Source organism: Dama dama, chromosome 13 (genome assembly GCF_033118175.1).
Source record: "Dama dama isolate Ldn47 chromosome 13, ASM3311817v1, whole genome shotgun sequence".
Taxonomy (NCBI): Eukaryota; Metazoa; Chordata; class Mammalia; order Artiodactyla; family Cervidae; genus Dama; species Dama dama.
The window spans coordinates 58,946,076-58,964,754 of NC_083693.1; the positions used below are offsets into that span (position 1 = coordinate 58,946,076).

The 18,679-nt window shown below is 40.9% G+C and overlaps 1 protein-coding gene across 1 annotated transcript in view; it reads left to right on the plus strand.

The window, feature by feature from the left end:
• The first annotated feature begins 11,419 nt into the window (after window positions 1–11,419).
• The window catches only part of LRFN5 (leucine rich repeat and fibronectin type III domain containing 5), a 277,334-nt gene continuing 270,074 nt past the window's right edge, over window positions 11,420–18,679 (plus strand). Inside the window, exon 1 of the mRNA XM_061159679.1 lies at window positions 11,420–11,524. The gene's annotated coding sequence lies outside the window, so the exon portion shown is untranslated. The remainder of the gene's footprint in view (window positions 11,525–18,679) is intronic.

Below are 18,679 nucleotides of genomic sequence, written 5' to 3' on the forward strand. Positions count from 1 at the left end.
ACTGGAGGACATTAGCTTTGCTTTAGATTTTGGTTTGCTTGTTTAGGTTATCAAAGCATTAGTCACTTAGGCTAATGGTTTCCTTGTTTAATTACTTTACACCCATAAATCTCTAGTCTTATTTAAATTAATGCTTTTCTTCACAGTACTTCGAATTGTGACATATTTTGCTGATTCCATAGAATCACAACTTACTTTTTCGTAGTCAAATTCCACAAGTATTTTTAAACCAACTCCTTTTGTCCAAATGTGGGGAGACTTACTAAGATTGAGAGTGGGAGAACGAAGCAGTAAGATCACTATATCATACTCTATGAAGCTTCAAAAGTTAGCTTAAGATCTCGATGTTTCAGTTTTGTAAAACAAAATTAGCAGTTGAAATAGCTAATCTATAAATCCCCTCCTTGGAAAATCAAAACATACCTAAATATTAATAAAAAGAATAATTTGGAAAGTAATCATTAGTGGAGAGCACGCATACTTGTGTTAACACTTAAAGGCACCTATTACTGATTATGTAAGCATAAATTAAAATATATTAAAGCATTTCTCCATTCTTTAGTAGAACTATCACAAAACATGTTATTATAGTAACATATCTATAAAAATATATGGGCTATATATTAATGCAAGTTTCAAATACCTGATTTTTATATTTAGTAAATTAGAGATATAGTACAACAAAATGTCAGATTAGATAGAAAAAGTATGTATTCATTTGAAGGTAACCTCCAGTAGACTGTATTCCAAGAATGTTTCATCATCAGTTCATGCTGTTAAAAGCCTGAAACAAAAACACTACCAGAAAGTGGAACAAAGCATCAATTGCTTTTGCATCGTGACTGCTAAATATATGATTTCTTATTTTCATGGTCTACAGTTTCTTAAAGCAGATGTTCTGTTTCACCCATTATAGTAACTAGATTAGAAAAAAGTAAAACAAGAATACATTTAACAATAAATATGTTATACCTTTATTGGACAGTCTGTTCCATGTAAATTTTATGTATATGGATCTTTTTAACATGACAATAACAAAGAATCTGTTTGAGCTCACCAAATAAATGGTTTTAAGAAAGCCTGCCACATTATCTTATGCATATGTGCATTATCTTCCTACAACACTTATGTGATACAGGAATAAATTACTAAATTTGAAAAGACAAAAATTAAGCAAGTCTGCATGACTGCATTTAAAAAATATTTATCACTTTGTGTAAATGTGGTCCACTTAGAATATGAAACATTGATTTTCCTCTCTGGATCATGGCTAAAACTACAGACATGACTGGGAACATTGTAGATGGTGCTCAGTCCCTTTCTTTTCCAGAATTTAACAACTTTGTTTCAATCCAGGGTTTATTCTCTTGGGCTCCTCATTACTGTTGTCTTTCAGTTCCAGCATTTGCTTCTTAGTCTAGCCATGGCACAGATCCATTGCACCAAAGTGCAAAATAGCAAATGAATCCCAGTGGGAGACACTTTATACCTAAATGTCAAAGTAAAACCCCATAAAGAAAGTAACTATGCCTTTATACATTTCATAAAACAGAAAAATGTTCAAAGGAAAGTAAAATTAACTTTCAAGATATATTTGCCCCTTGAACTACACATCTGCTGTGAAGTGAAAGTCACTTAGTCATGTCTGACTCTTTGTGACCCTATGGACTATATAGTCCATGGAATTCTTCAGGCCAGAATACTGGAGTGGGTAGCTGTTACCTTCTACAGGAGGTCTTCCCAACCCAGGGATTGAACCCAGGTCTCCTGCATTGCAGGTGGATTCTTTACCAGCTGAGCCACAAGACATCTGCTACATGAGTGTAAAATTAACTTGCATATTTTTATAAAGAAGAGTATTTTCACATTTACAGAGGGTAATCTAGGTATAGCTAGTCTACACACATTATTGCTGTTTAACATTTTAAGATTTATTGTAATTTCCAGTTGGGATATTTTCTGCAAAATTTGCCGGAAGCCTCTTTCCTAACTATTCAAAGAAGTACTCAGAAATTCTCCAGTTCCAAGCAAAGTATTGGAACTGGTGTTCCAATACTTGGTGTTAGAAAACAGGCATACATTTTACCTATAAAATGGTATTCTCTTGCCAAGAATAGATCAGAAGTGATTAAATAACAAAAGCAGGAAAGAGAAGCTACTGGCATAGTATAAAGACAGAATACAATAGGCAGAAATGAGTTCAGGAGGTCAAGAATCCATCTCCTAGCTCACTGGCAATTTTCTAAATGAATGAATAAGTGGAGTACTACTGAATCCAATCAAGGTTTCCAAGACGAGGTCATGAGAAAAAGAAACTGTTTTCTCAAGTTCACTGCCTCAAATAAATGTCCATCATTCAAATTTAATATTTTTTTTTCATTATGAGCATTTTCACATTTAAGACGAAGTTAAAGATTTAAAACTAAATTTCAAACTCTCCTCCATTCACAACGTGAAAAATAAAAAGTTTAACATGTTATAAAGATCTATTGTATGTGCCTAGGGATATGTGCGTATTTGACATAATTCTCCTTGTCTTTCTTAGAAATCTTCCGTTTATCCCCATCTTATTTAAAGTCCATATTTAAACATCTCAATGGGATTATATGAAAATGCTTTTGGAAACAGAGAATTAATGTCTGAAGTGAAAAAAAGCATTCCTGGACAACATAGAGGGAATTATTTTTGTAGTTCTAAATTTTATTACCTTTACAGCTTACGCTCAATTTTTGCTTCCCCCCTCTTTTTTTTTTTCCTTTCAAGATATATTGTCCCTTTTAGTATAAATGAAAGCAATAACATATCTTAGCATATGGTAGCAAGGGCAGGAAGAGCCTAATCTTGAAGTATAAAATGTAAATAAATGAGTGAATAAGTGAATAAGTATATGAATGAATTCAGTGCCAAGGATTTGACACTTTCAGCTACACTAATCAGTACTACTGGAAATCAAGAGAGTCTTGAAAAATTTCTACCAGAAGTGTAGCAAATTACCATATTTGTAAAATTACAAAAGCTAAGTATAATCAATGCTGAGCATGTTTTGAAAACTATATAGAAAGCATGCAATCTCATATACTTTTCCACAATCATTTACCATCTAAGTTTTTGTTAGTTCCTAAATTCTGTTGCTAATAAAACCAATATAAAATATCTGATATGTCCCAACAATCAGAAAGTTATGATGTTAATTGTTCAATGGTATTTTTGTTTGTTTTGTTTTCATAAAGGCTGTGATTTTATATTACCAAATGGTTAAAACATGGCAATCTAACACAAAATAAGCAATATTTTGCTTACATATTTGTCATATCCATTCAGAAACGAAAGACAGAACAGATGAATAATAGTTAAATATATGTTGTCAATATACAAGTTCACTTTAGAGAAGCTGGGACAATACCACTGAATAGAAATATAATGCAATAAAAAGAAAATGGGTTTATGTACTTCTCTGAAATGGGAGGGTATTTAAGGAACTACTAAAAATCTTATAAAATACATTTTGAAGCTTAACAGTATCTGAAGAAAGATACTTGAGTATTCAAGACTTTGCTAATATGTGACCAAAATTACAGAATATTTAATATGAAAGAATTATGAAATACATAATATTTAAAATAAAATTAGAATATTTTAGGCAACTTCCTGAAGATTTTTATCTCTTTTATAAGCAAATTTTCTTGATTAAAAAAACACAGGTTATTCTAAGACTCTAGATTATTTATAATATCGTTTCATTGAAATTAGCTATTCATTACATAATTTGAAATAGACTAATGGCAAAGAACAGAAATGATATGTATGGAGTACTTGCTTATAGTAGTTTTGGTACTAACTACTGGCTTGGGTGGTTACACAGGTGAAGTTAATAAAATCTCTCAACCAACCTCAAATTAAATATTATAATTTTTATTTTATACACAAAAGCATTAACTATTTGGGCTAGAGTTGAATGATTTCACAGGCAATGCAGTGAATTTCAGAACCAAGACTGAAACCCAAGTGTGTTACATTCTAACATTTTATGGAATATGCTGTGTTGTCCTTCAGTAAAGGACTGTGTCTGGATATTTCACAGGCTACCTATCAAGACAGTTTGAATGAATATGAGAAAAACAAAGAAACTAAGAGCAATGAAGAAACTATTATTGGAGTATATAAGGGTGGGTTCCAGAGAGGCCTAACAAAAGGAATCTTTGTACTTGAAGGCAAATTGTTGTTTTGGGAAATTAAAGCAAGGTTGTATTATAATAATCGACTTGTTAGTCAATTACTTCCACTAGATGGTAAACTCTACTGTGGGGACAGAGAGCAAGAGAGTTATGGTTACTTTTCTCTCCCCACTGCCTAGTCCAGGACACTGGCTATAACAATGCATTCAGTGAATTTCCAGGGAACGAACTAGACTGCAAGCAGAGAAGGGCCACTGTCTGGAGAAAGAAGTTTGGTGGTAAACAATCACAAAGAAAAAGATCTGCTTTCATTACAGAAATTAGTGTCATTACGGCTGAGAAATGAATCCATAGGAGCTTTCACACCGAGCTAGCCAAGAACTCAGTCAGCCAAAGGACCAGAAGGACTAGGATGTAAAACAGGAGCGGGAGGCTTTGAAGTAACTCATCCCAAAGAGACCTTACTTAAAAGAGAACTGGTGAAAACATTAGAAGGAAATCAACTAATCATGTCTTAGGAATTTATGTTAAGAAGTCATTGTTCTTAAAAAAAAAAAAATCTGCTTTTATGTAGATAAAACATATATTATTTATTTGAATAAAAATGCATCTTTCATAAAATACATACAAATTAAATCTTACTTCAAAATCTATGTGGTCTGGTCCCAACCACGTGAGTGTATCATCTTACTGCCGACTGGTGGCCACCTGATTGAAATTCAGGGGCAGACTCTAGAGAAGAAGAAATACTAGAAAATGGAATCTGTAAATAAAGCTTAAAAGCAAATGCTTTTTTCCTGTAGTTTACCATCAGGTTTTGTAGAACTGAGAGTAATATATGCATTTTGAAGAAATTAAGTCCATAGACGTTTGACAGCATATTACTTCCATCAATATAACTTGGTAGGCATACCAGTACTTATAAATCAATAAGAAGAGTAATACAAATTTTAAGATGATTATGTGGTGACTGGCTTCATGTTAAAATAAAGTTTCAAGATCAAGTGGAAGTGATCCTGAAATACTAACTGGATATATAAAACTTTCTAAATGTTTCTTCCATGGTTATAAAGTAGGTTTGAGTAATTGTTTGAAAGCAATTTAAAAAATAAAACAGGAAAAAACAGCACCATACTTAACACTGAATCCTTTAAGCAAATTTAAAACTAAAACTGTCTTTGCTCACTTTATAAATATTAATAAAACTTTGCCAGTAATTCTGTTTTAGAAATTAAGTTGGCTTCGTATTTCTGAAGTAGATAAACTGCTAGTCACTGACACTTTAGTTTGAATTAGCATTATATGATTGTTTTCCCCTTGAGAATTTAATAGATATATCTAATATGACTAAATAGAGGTTTTGATGAGGACAGGAAAATAGATCCCAGTATTGTACCATTAGTCTCTGGGTTAGATATTTCTAGCTAGGATGCTGCACTTTGGGACTTTTGGGTAACTCAATGGAAGCACCAGACAAATACAGGGAATTAATGCCAAAAGGTAAGCAAATAAGCAAGACAAAAAAGATGGATGAATACTTACATGAAATTTACTTCTTACCTGCCATACTGCCTAAGAATTGACTTGCTTATCTGGTAATATTTATCTTTGAAATAACCTCTTTTGACTTCTCTCAAAAATTTTTTGCCTATGACAATGCCTTTAAAAATCACTGCTTGTGTTTTAAAAATCAAGCTTTTAAAAAACCACTTTTCTTTAGTAAAAGAAATGACCAGTTCCATCCAGTAATTTATTGGGTTCTTAGTTCTAGTTCCAGCTTTCATGAGGTAGACCTTAATTATCTAGCATGCCATTATCATGATCCATAAATGTTAAAAAAATATGACAAAGATTCAAGAGGAAGGGAAAGTAAAGTATGTTTCACACAAGATTAAGTTAAAGAATCACATATAAAACATTTTTATTTAAAAATAAAGGGAAAAATGTCTTTTTGTAGCTCAGAAATATATTAAATGGTAAATAAATCTGACTTGGGGGGCAATCCAAAATAGATAAATAAGAAATCTGTTTATTTATGACAGAAATATGCTGGGTCTGCAACTCTCTTTAGTGGCCAATTGAATCATGTTTTTGGTAAGATCTAATTGCCAACACAATTTGTACCTTAGGACTTTATAGTCAGGTGCAACATCAAAAATATGTTTCTAAGACAAGCAGATCTCTTTTCACATTTCAAAAACATACAGGGCACAACTATGGCAGAGAACTTTATTCTTATTTTAACTAAGTTTTAAAAAAATGTTATTTCTTCATTTCAGAAACTTGTATTTCCCTGTTGTTTCTACATGTCATTTTCTGTCATTTTCTTGAGTTAAAAGAGAACTTTATATTAGGAAGAAGAATCAAAAGCCCCTCACAATACCAATTCATTACCCAGAAATTCTGGAGAGAATTCCAATTTAAATAAATTTTTAAAAACATACATAAACAAAAAATGAACTAAAGTGACAGTATATAATACATTTTCAAACCACAGAAATATGAAAACTCATGAGGTAAGCAAATCAGTTGTTGAAAACAATTTTAAAACAGAGTGCCTTGCTCACTTTTTTAGAAAAAAAGATAATATAACCGGAAACTGATTTCCTTTTAATATTTATTATTTTAATTGTAAAGCATTCATATTTCCACTTACTGTCTGAAATTAGTAAAACAAAACATTTTTTTCCCCAAATTCTCGATTATTCTGGGTAAACACAGTCCAATATTTATGACCAAAGGTCCTTAGAAAAATGATCCGGGGAAGAAAGAAGCTTAACATAATTTTAAAAATGACTTGGCATAAACATTGGATTTGGGGATAAACTAAGGTTTTTGGGACATTTAAAAGTATGCCAATTTTGAAACTGGTTAATGCCAACAATGATTTATATAGGCAATGATGAATGAGAAATTGCCATCTCCTTTTTTTCCAAGGCCTTTTTTTTTCCCCTTTGGTTGGAAGAAAATTCACCCTGTTAACTTTGCCATTCTTTGGTTCAGAATATCCTAGCCTTTCCTTCAAGGTCTTGCCACCTCTACCGCCAAGCTAAAACAAATCTGGCTTCCTCCTCTTTACTGGTAAAAACTCTAATCAGCTTTTATGGCAGGGAAAGAACCAAGTACTTTACCTGGAGATGGAAAGGTACATGGCTTTACCAGGGAGTGTTCTCTTGAGGTAAGATGAAATGGGGAAAGCATTTTCAAATATAATGTTTAATGCACAAGAGGAAGACTAAACTAAAGGAATCGAGAGGGTGTTTTTGTGATCTTGGTAGGGCTTGCAACAGAGAATACTGCAAAGTTACACATTACTTATATACTACATGCTAGAGACGTTAATATCATCTTTCTTACACTACATATTAAAGAGAAGTTGATATCACCTTTCTTATGCATGCGCGCGCGCGCGCACACACACACACACACACACACACACCTTTACTCAGAAGCACCCAGGAAGATATTTGAACTTTGCCCTGTTACACACACACACACACCTTTGAACTTTGCCCTGTTCCCAGTTCTCCTTTTCTTACACTGGGTTAAGTGTTCCCTCTCCTCATCGCAGGCCCGGCACTAGGTAAAAACAGAAAACGAAAAAGAAGTTATTTAGTCCAGCAATGCAAGGTCTTTGGGTTTCTCATTCAGCATCTCTATACTTTGGTCCCGAAAGGGAACTGCAAACCTTTATCTCCAGGTCTTTAGCAGTTCCTATCAGCTCAGCAGGAAAGGGGACAGTGGGACAATCCTGAAGGAAAAAGGCGTCACCCCCGCGTCCAAAAGTATTTGGAAGTGCTCGCTCGCCTCTGCTTGTGGTCCGCGCTGCTGCGACTCCGCCGCCCCTCAGTGAAGTCCCAGAAGCGGCCAAGTTTTAAGTGAAGAGAAGATGGAAGCACTCTCTCTCTCAGTTTCTCGGAGAGTCCCCGGACTTAGTTCGCCGCAGGTTTTTTGCCTTGGACTTGTCGGAAACCGGATTCTTTCATTTCGGGGAAGAGAAAGCCACTGGGGAAGCGCTGATGGCTTTAGTGGAGAGGCTTCCGGACCGCAGTGGTGTCCGCTGATAGCCTGCCCCGCGGTGCCCCTTTGGTCTGTTTCTCTGAGGTGTCGGAGGTGTCGCCGCGCGGACCCTTTCCCGGACGAGTTTGCCTCCAGCCCTGGGACTCGGATCCTTCCGCGCCGCCCGGGCCCCGCGGAACTCGCCCCGGAGCCCGGTACCCGCGGCGCCCGCGGACCTGGAGGGAGGAGGCGTCTTCGGAACAAAGCCTCCGGGGAAGTTTGGCGCGGATTCCTAAACCCGGGTCTGGACCGGGAGCCCTGAGGGTATAAGGTGGAACCAGAGGAAGGAGGAGATGGAGGACTAGCGAGAGCAGTTTCCACCTCAAGCACAACACCCCCCGCGTGCTTGCCCGACAGAGGCAGCTGTGTGGCTCTTGCCTCCGCGTGGGCGCACGTGTACGCGCCCGGGAGAGCCCGTGGGTGTGCTGCGGCGGGAGCGCGTCTGGGCGCCCGCAGGGCAGCGCTGAAGCCTGGGAGAGCTCTATTGGTAGCAACATTCCAGAACGCCCCTATCCGAGGAGGCCGCTAGCACGTGGCTTTGCCAAGTAGGCCGGGAAGAGGCCCTTACCAGTCAGTTTCCTTCTGCAGCTCCCAGCTCTTCCAGTCTCTGGGGTCGGAGTGGTTTCTTGGGCCACCCGGGTCCCAAGCTGAGAGGGAGTTGCTCGCCGGAATCGAAGACCACGTGCTGGTGAACCGGTTAAAGAGAAGTAAAAGGATTTCCAGCCTCAGGAGATGCGAACAGCTCGTTTCACTCGGTGGTCTCCCAGGAGGAAGCCTTTTCCGGGCCGGAGGAAGGGGGCGGGGGTGGAGTTCGAGGAGAGAACTTGGATTTGTGGACAGCCGACCCTCGGCCAGCGGGGCCCAGTTTTGCTCTCTCCCCACCCCTCTTCTCTGCTTCAGACCTGTTCCTTGTCCCAGTACTCTTAGTGGCCTGGTCTCACTTGTGATGACTGTTGGGTTTGTTTTCTGCCTTTGACAGAGTTCACCTGAGTCCACCTACTGCGTGATACTCAGTTGAGTTGACTCGCAAATATAATGTTCCTTTTCGCTTTTGCGCCCATCCGATAGTAGGCAAACTGTCACCTGCCACCAAGGGAACGCTGGAAGCCAGTCGCCGGTGAGCGAGATCCCCAAGTCAGCAACTCTGCACCGCCGACATTCTCGGGGGGTTATAGCTAATGACTTTTCCCTCTGCCATAAGCAGTCACAGCCTGACTCGGTGACAACCCTTGATCCCATAACCGTGGGGCAGTGGGCAGTCAGCAAGTCCCCCCCGCTTCGCAAGAGCCCGGGGATGCTCCTGTAAGTTCGCCTTCATCCTTCAGGTTTTCTGCTTTCTCCCCTCCCCCTACCTGCAACGCCCCCGCGCCTCGCCTGCCCGGGGATTTGCCGGCGCCCGACGGGCCCTTTTCTCTAGGAGGCCCGGGTAAATCAGTCCGGAACACGCCCGGCTCCGAGGCGCGGAGGGCGGCGTGGCGGCCCCGGCGGGGGTCGCGCCTGAGTCGGAGTCTGGGCGGCGCGGCGGCTCCCGTCACTGCGGCGAGGGCCGGGCTCACGGCCGCGCGCCCGCCGCCGCCGCCGCCGCCGCCTCCATGCTGCAGCGCGGGGCGCAGTTCCTCCCGGCCCGGCGGCTGCCGCTGTCCGAACACGCGGGCGCGGGCAGCCTGGGAGCCGGGCCCGCCTTGGTCGCCACCGCAGCGCGGGAGCCGGGCTGCCAGCCCCTCGTCTGAGCTGCGAACTCGCCTGGGGAGCCGCGGGTAGCGGGCGGGGCACTGTGTGCAGCGGCCCGAACTGAGGACTCCCGTGTGTGCGTGCGCGCGGGTGTGCGTGTGTTTGCGCGTGTTTTTCCTTCTTCCCTCGAGGATGGCAATGGCTTTGCAGCTGGCTGCTCCCCTAGGATTCTAGACTTTGTGGAGCTCCGGATTGTGAGCACAACCCACCCATATAATCCATTTTGCATGGTCGATTTATATCAGGAGAAAAAGCGCAACTGGACGGGGGTGGGGCAGACCAAGGAAACCTTCTGGAAATGCAAACAGGCACACACAGCACTCACAGGAGAGGACGAATGAAAGACCTGGGAAGATGTCTGTAACCTTCTGGCTGGCCCTTCCGTTTTTCAGGAAAGATTTTGGATCGTTTCTACCTTTGGAAGTCATCTTGGCTTTTTTTTTTTTTTCCTGTAAGCTCTCTTCAGCTAGTAGCGTGCGTGCGTGTGTGTATGTGTGTAATTGTGCGCGCACTTGTCTGATGCATTTGACTGTCTTTTATCCAACTGCCCAGAAGCAAATGTGTTAACTCGGCGGTGTGCCCTCGATGCCCGGCTTCTCACAGAGCGCGGAGGACGCCCAAACCCATTTCCCAGGCTGGGTTCGTAGGGGCTGCTCAGCTGCGGATCCCTGTGTGTGGATCGCTTTACCTAGAGGCTGGGAAAGCTCCAGTATTAACCTGCTTCCAGGTACATCACAAGGTCACCAGAGGGTCTTGCAACCGTCTTGTTTCTGTGCATCCACACCTTCCTGTCTCGTCCAGGAGGATATTTACATTTCGGTCCACATAATTTGAAGCCAAAAGTTCAGCCTGTCGAGCGGCTTTCTGCACAATCAAGGTAACAAGAATTGCATTTCAAACTGCTTACCAAAATCCCCGACTCTTTGACTCTTCCTCGCTGGTTCCTGGCTCTCTCCTCCACACCAAAATGTCACCAGCTCTTGAATTACGTGGATTTGGGTCGGAAGAGAACTTGAAGAAAACGTGATAGAAAGGCTATGCCAGACCACTCTCTCTGCTGTCCTTGGTCCGGTGGGCATCGAAGCGGATCTTGAAAACCAGTGCCCTCCTTGCTTTTCCTTCCCGGTGCTGTACTAGGGGGTGTGTGTGTGTGTGTGTGTGTGTGTGTGTGTGTGTGTGTGTGTGTGTGTGTGTGTGTGCAAGTGTGAATGCGAGTGCGCGCGCGCCTGGCTGCGAGTGTGTGTGTGTGTGCTTGAGTGTGTGTCTGTGTGTCCGTGCGCGGCCGCCCTGCCTCTGCCCGCTCCCCGGGTGCAGAAACGCGGGTTTCATGGGGCGATCGCCGCGGATCCCCCACCCAGCGCGACCTGCGGGCAGCGGAGGCAGTGGCTGGAGCCGCCTCTCGGACTCCCTAGGATGCGGGTGCTGAGCTATGGCAAAGGGCAGCGAAGTGACGAGCGAGACCCGCGTCCGACTGTGAAAGCCACCTGGAGCCACCTTGCTGGGATTGTACCTGCTGGCAGAAAGTCTTCCTACGACCGTCTTTCCTCTAGAGGCACCAGGTAACAAGCAAATGACTAGCCGCCTCACCCAGTTTCCTTTTGATCTTATTTCTAGTGTCTTATCTGCATTGCAGGCTACTTTACTTATTAATGTTTTGAAAATCATTCAGAAGGGCTGGGTATCCAAGGGCGCTCTGTGATGTTGTAATATAAATTCTAGAAGGTAGAATATAAATCCATACGTGAGCACTTAATCTAGCAGTGAAAGCCTGAAAAATATGGATACACTCCCCCCAAAGTGATGCTTTTGGAAAGCTAAGCGTGTTGAACCTGTCTGAAGATGCCAGAGATTAAAATCCCGTGTTTCCTTCAGGCTATGGTTGCCACGGACCATTTGGTATCCAGCCCTCCCCAGATTGTGGAGTGCGAGAGGTTGTTTGGTTTCCACCCATCCTTTCAGGCAGGGATCATTTTGACCCTTCTCTACCTCTGGTGCCAGGTTGTTTTCCTTTCCTTATTGTGGTCGGCTTGCCAGATCCTTTAGTAGTTGTAAATTAGGCGTCTGGAGACTTTAATTCGAAATAGAGTTTTCTTGGAACTTGCTTTGCATGGGAAGGGAATTCACTGTCAGGAGTCTATGTGTTGAGATATGGTGTTTAACTGCTAGGGTTTGCTTTTATCTAGCAAAGTAGATCCATGAAAGAAGTCATTTTTCTATCTAGAGGAGCGCTGCTAAAACCACAGCCACCACCCCTACACCTTCCCCAACTGTATTGTCTCGGTTGTGGAGAGGGGCTTGCACGCGTGTGGTTTGTTTGTTTTCATTTTGTTCTGCGCCCCCCCCCCCCCCGTTTATTTTTTTTTTGGTAATGTGTATTTTGAAAATTCTTGCCAGTGCCTTGATTTCCAAGGAGTAGGGTGGATTTGCGACTGCCTAATTAACATATTGGGTCTGATATGTTAAAAATGGAGATTCCCACCTCAGGCTGAGGCAGAACAAATTGAGTGAACTTCCAAAGCCCCTTACCCTCGCACCTCATTTCTCTTTTTCTTATCCCATCACCTCTGCGTCCCCTACGGAAAATTTCTCTCCCTTCTCGAGGGCATTAGGATTAACAAGATAAAGCACTTCCAAAGTAGTCTCATCAATGTTTTATTCGACAGTGAAGGCGGTCTGAATAATTCAGCTGAGGAGTGCTCGTCTGTCTCCCGCTTTCGAGAGCTGCCTGCTGGCTGCTTCCGGCGGAGGGTTCGGCCCGGCCGAGCGCACGGCGGCCGGCTCGGGCAGGCACTGGCTGGGGGTGCTCCGGCGGTTTCTCTTTGCTCAAGCCGCTTGGAAAGTGAAGGGGCGCTGCCTGCTTTTCCTCCGCTGGCTGCGTGGTGTTTTTTTTTTTTTTAATAGATTTCCATATGATGGCATTTGCAGATCACAAATGCCATTCGCTAGCTAGCTGCTCTCTCTGTCCCCGCGCCTTGATGTCGCCGACTCCTCTGGAGATTGGGCTCGGCTGCTGCTGCAGCCCTCGCAGGCTGGTGGTGCTACAAGGCCGTGTTTGCAGCGGCCTTGGGGGCTGGGCTCCGCCACTGCAGCTGCCAGGCCCGCGGTGACACTTTCTTGGGGCGGGGCGGGAGAGCGCAGCGGGCCCCCCTGGCAGGCAGCGGGCGCTTCGTGGCAGAGGTGGCCGCCTGGATTTGAGACGGAGGAGGTGGGGAGACACGCGTTGGGGGGTGGGGGCAGTGAGGTCCCGCCCGACCTCCTGCGCGGGCAACCCCCTCCCCCTTCTTCGTAAATGAATATTCAAGTGCAAAGAAGGAAAGCTGGCAGCAAAAATGCCTTGATATTCAGATACAGCATGATTTCTCAGGATTCAAAACCTGAAACTTAAGTGTGTTTTTTCCTAGTTTTCTATTCGTTCCTCTCTCCTCTCCCGTCTTGTTCTCCTGGATTTAATCAGGTCATTTCTACTCCTGTTTTACCTCCAATTGAAATACCAGTGGAAAGACTGCTACCATCCCCCATAAACAGGAAGGAGTTGAGGGCCACTCTTCAGACAGATTTGCTCTGTAACTTTGAGCTCCTGGCAGACCCAAGAAAGGATACAGAGGGATAACGCGACTTTAGCAGAAGAGCAGGTTCCCCCTATACTTTCTGAAGACTCAGAAAGGAAAGGGTGCTGCCTGTGTAAAAACTAAAAATAATTGGGAATTTGGGAGGAATTAGGTAAAGATTTTTCTTTTCTTTCATCTTTTTCTTTTTATCTTTTAGTGAGTTTATTTGTATTTCTCCTATCACTCTGAAAATCCTAGTCAGAAAATGGATTTGTGTATACTAACAGTCTGACAAGGACACCTTTTTGTCCCCTAGATTTCTCCACAATATTATTAGAACAGAAACAATAGCATACTCATTAGTATTTGCTGGCAAATAAGATATCCCTGTTTAGAAGATACCCAAGAAACATAGGATGCTGGTGGAGAATAGTAGTATTGGGAAAATTGGGTATTTTTTTCATCTCCCTCCTCATTTCATTTCATCCTGGCCTTTTCTCATTAAGAATTCAGTCCTTTGCAGGTTAAGTCTTGTCCTTGTGCCCTCATCCTTAGGGAAGTTTGAAACAAATGTATTAACTGGGTCTTGAGTGCTCAGATGCCTAAAAATAGATTCTGGTGTCATTCATGTTTTAAAAATGCCATTCATTGGTGCATATTGGAGGTAGGTGAAATGTCATAACCAAATAGACATTTTAAGCATAGAGTTTCATGTTCAGAACTTCCTTAAGAAATGGAGCTTTCTGCCTCCCTTCCCTTCCTTTTTGTCTGGAGACAGAGACATCCCAACCACTTTGAGGATCTGAGTCCAATGCCCTTGGTCAGTGTTGTACTTAGTTAGAGCTGACTTGACTTACGAATAGGTTGAGACTGTCACGTGTTGACAGAAAATTTCCTGGCAAAACCTTCCTTCCTTGTCAGCCTTCTTGTGGTCACTAATAAGAGGGGTAGAATAATAGGGAAGCCAGGACACCCCTAGAAACAGATGTGAGCATAGAGGCAGGTGGAAAAGAATTGTCATTTAACTCTTGTCCCTAAGACCATTCCTTTTTGTCATCTTTTCACTTTCTGTTTTCGAGAGGAGAATGACCTTGAGCAACTCCAATCTCCTATGCTTCACATACCTCTTTTCCTCCTTCAGACATGTGATGTATATATGAACACATGCTCATACATGTACACACCCCTCATTTTTGAAATATGAGATTCTTGTGCTTGTGTGTTTTGGGAGGGGTTCATCAAGATGTATCTCTGACTGATACCAGCCAGAGGTGATTTTCTTTCCTTTTCTTTAAGAGGGGATAGCAAGAGGTGTGGTCACTTGAGACAAAATTGACTCACCCTTATCCCCTCTTCCAGTATTTTTATCTCCTCTGACATTCAGTGTATTCCTGGTATTAAAGCAGTATGCGGTTATGGCACTGGTGTTTAAGTGACCATCATATTATAACTGCCTTTCGTATTTTCATGAGTGACCATCAGTTTCCTTTTTTCCATTTAAACCAGTGTTCTCTTTCCTCTTGCTGCTTGAAGCACTTTAGACTTGGTAGTTTTGCTGAGTTTTCTAGTTGGTGAAATTAGGATCTTGCTTTCTGCTGATACTTTTGCTGTGTTGTTATGTGGTTGGGATGAAGTGCTTGCCTATTTCTAACAATGTTCCTGTCTCTGCATCCTAGTTCTGTATCATAATTATTCAGTTATTTTAAGGGAAATTTACTATAAATAAGATTGCTGAGTATTTTTTGCCAATTTTGAAGTTGGAAGAAGAAAGCTACTTGAAATTTTCTGATGGCTTAACTGGCTGATGGATTCACTCATTCCAGTGATTTTTATTTTCTGTATACTCAGAAATAAAACATATTGGCATTACTTTCAGAGTTTGTGTATAGTATAAAGGGTTCTACGTTTTGTATTTCATTAAAGAATGAAGATCTAAATTCAGGCCTTTAAATAGATGTGATTGTGGCACCCTAGGATACATGACTAACAGGTAATTTTGCTACATCATTCCACTGACACACATGTGCATAGCTCTGCCTTGTTCAATAAACCTTGAGAGTGAGACCGCTTATTATATTTCTACAGCCCCCATTTTTATTCCTGTGGCATCCTTCAATCATTGAGGACTATTTAAAGTCTCAGGCAGTATAATTTGTCCATTACATGGTGTGTGCATGGTAAAATTAAGAGGTATTATGTTTATGTCTTGAAGCTATTCTGGTTAGAAGTGTACCATTTTTATTATACTCTATCAACATCAATGGTATGTTATTATGAAAACTCCAGTTTCATGTAAGCATATCAAGAGATAGAAAAATAAGAATTTAATTCAAATATAGTGCTTTTTTAAAGCTTTTTCACCTTACTGTTCTGATAGATTCTGTTCTGACAGAATGCTTTTTACTGATCTATGACATAATTTAATACTAATTATGAAGATGGTTAACAAGTGATAGAAAATTGCAGAGGCATTACATGGTTATATAAATGCTCCATCATTTTACTGGTACCACATAAGCCACATGAAAAGGCTTTCTTATTTAAACTACAAACTATATCAGTAAGATTTCTCAGAAATTGGCTTTGATAGCCTATGTTAATAATAAGTTACAAACTTGGTCACATTGGAGGAAAATGTTAATTGACTAATTTGAGTCTTCCTAGAAAATTTCTTTTAATCTGTCTGATTTTAACCCTCATGCTTTTCTTCTTTTCTTTGTAGGAGTATATATGTAATATTTTTTGAAAAACCTTTCTGATGAAATATTTTGAAATTGGTGTTATTATAATCTTTATGAAGAAAAATTGCAGAATTGCCACTGAATGTTGCATCTATTTTAGATTTTATAACCAAAAAAAAGCTCCAGAAAAGAAGTAATAAGATACAGGAATAAAACTATAGGATCCTTTCCCCAGCTCTGAGAGTGCTTCTGAATTCTTAGAAAAAGAATAAAAGAAAATGCCAATTAGTTCAATAGACACTCAACTAGAACTGGTAGTTAAGAGCGTGAAGCCAAAACAATGCTGTTTACATTATTGTATTTTCACTTTGTCCTTTGTAGCTGTTTTAAGGAAATGCTAAAACGATCTAAAGAATAGGTGTTAGTTGCTCTCTGGATTCTGTTACTCATGCTGACTCTTGTTTTCTGTCTTGGAGTTGTCATGAATCTTAGTGGTATCACTTCCAAAGTTATATTTGCATTAAAGTGGTTTACTAGTGTAAACATACCAACTCTGTACATGAAAACTAACTTTCTTGTATATTCTTTGGAAGTAAAGGCTCTGGTATTTTCTTAGTAATTAGCTCTTCCCCCCACCCACCCCCCATTGTGTGGGAAAAAACAATTTTTTTTACATTTTTTCCCATTTCCCAAGTTAGGTTAACAAGTGACTTATGTATACTTGTTTTATTAGTGCTAAGGCATTTGTATCAGTTCAGTTCAGTTCAGTCACTCAGTCCTGTCTCTTTGCAACCCCATGGACTGCAGCATGCCAGGCTTCCCTGTCCATCACCAACTCTTGGAGCTAACTCAAACTCATATCCATCAAGTCAGTGATGCCATCCAACCATCTCATCCTCCTCTGTCATCTCCTTCTCTTCCTGCTTTCAGTCTTTCCCAGCATCAGGATCTTTTCCAGTGAGTTAGTTCTTCACATCAGATGGTCAAAGTACTGGAGTTTCAGCTTCAGCATCAGTCCTTCCAATGAATATTCAGGACTAATTTCCTTTAGGATTGTCTGGTTGGATCTCTTTGCAGTCCAAGGGACTCTCAAGAGTCTTCTCCAACACCATAGTTCAAAAGCATCAATTCTTTGGTGCCCAGCTTTCTTTATAGTACAACTCTCACATCCATACATGACTATTGGAAAAACCATAGCTTTGACTAGATGGACCTTTGTTGGCAAAGTAATGTCTCTGCTTTTTTATTTGCTGTCTAGGTTGGTCAAAGCTTTTCTTCCAAGGAGCAAGTGTCTTTTAATTTCATGGCTGCAGTCATCATCTGCAGTGATTTTGGATCCCCAAAAGATAAAGTAGCTCACTGTTTCATTGTTTCCCCATCTATTTGCCATGAAGTGATAGGACCAGATGCCTTGATCTTAGTTTTCTAATGTTGAGTTTTAAGCCAACATTTTCACTCTGTTTCACTTTCATCAGGAGGCTTTTTAGTTCTCCTTTAGGAATTTGTATAGCAGCATTAAAATGCATATACTTTCTAGGGCAGCACTGAACACTGCACTGAGTACTTAGGACATATGCTTTATTCTTTTAATACATGGATAGTGATATCATTATATTATTAATATTCACTAATATTCACATATATTTTAATATGAAATTCCTCACTAATAGAAATATGCCTAACTTTAAATAGAAATTTTAGGGTTATTTATAGGAATTGTGTATGATATCAGCCTTATATTGATTGTTCAAATATCAGGCACTTTAGCAATATATAACAAGACATGGAATGCTGACCTCAAGAAATTTATTTTCTTAGTAACATGGAAGATGTAAACAAATGCATACACTTGAAAGTAACTGATATTTTAAAATTCTGTTTTGATATTTTATGCTTTGTGGTAGGGAAGACAAGAGAAAATCAGGAAATTATAGCTGTGTTTTATGGACAACAGTATTGCAGAGTGGTTAGATACATGAATTTGGGGATTTCACACACCTTTGTCTCAGGCCTGTGCAACCTTGAGTGACTCTTAAAATCTACCTGACACTTAGTGTCCTTACTTATAGAATGAAGCCAATTAAAAAAAAAATGAAGCCAATAATAAAAGACACTTAACTGTTGTCCTCACCATCATCATTATTATCTCATCATTAGCCATCATGAGGGTAAAGGAGGAAACTAAAGGAAGTGGTAACTGAATGACTTCAAAGTCTGTCCTTGGGGTTATAGACCCTCAGGATTGCAGGGAATGTTGAAGTTCGTCCACACCCGGGGATGTGCAGTTCAGTGTCTTCAGAGATCGAGCAGAAGATAAAAAGCAGGGAACCTGGCTGGGTGTAAGAAACAGTAGGCTGTAACATCTCTGTTACACTGTAGAGTACCCAACTTGTCCAACAGTTTAACCCGTGATGAGTCTGGCATTATGAAACTTTTGAGTTCTTCTGAGATCCATTCAGCCTTAAATTTTCTCAGAAAGCATTCC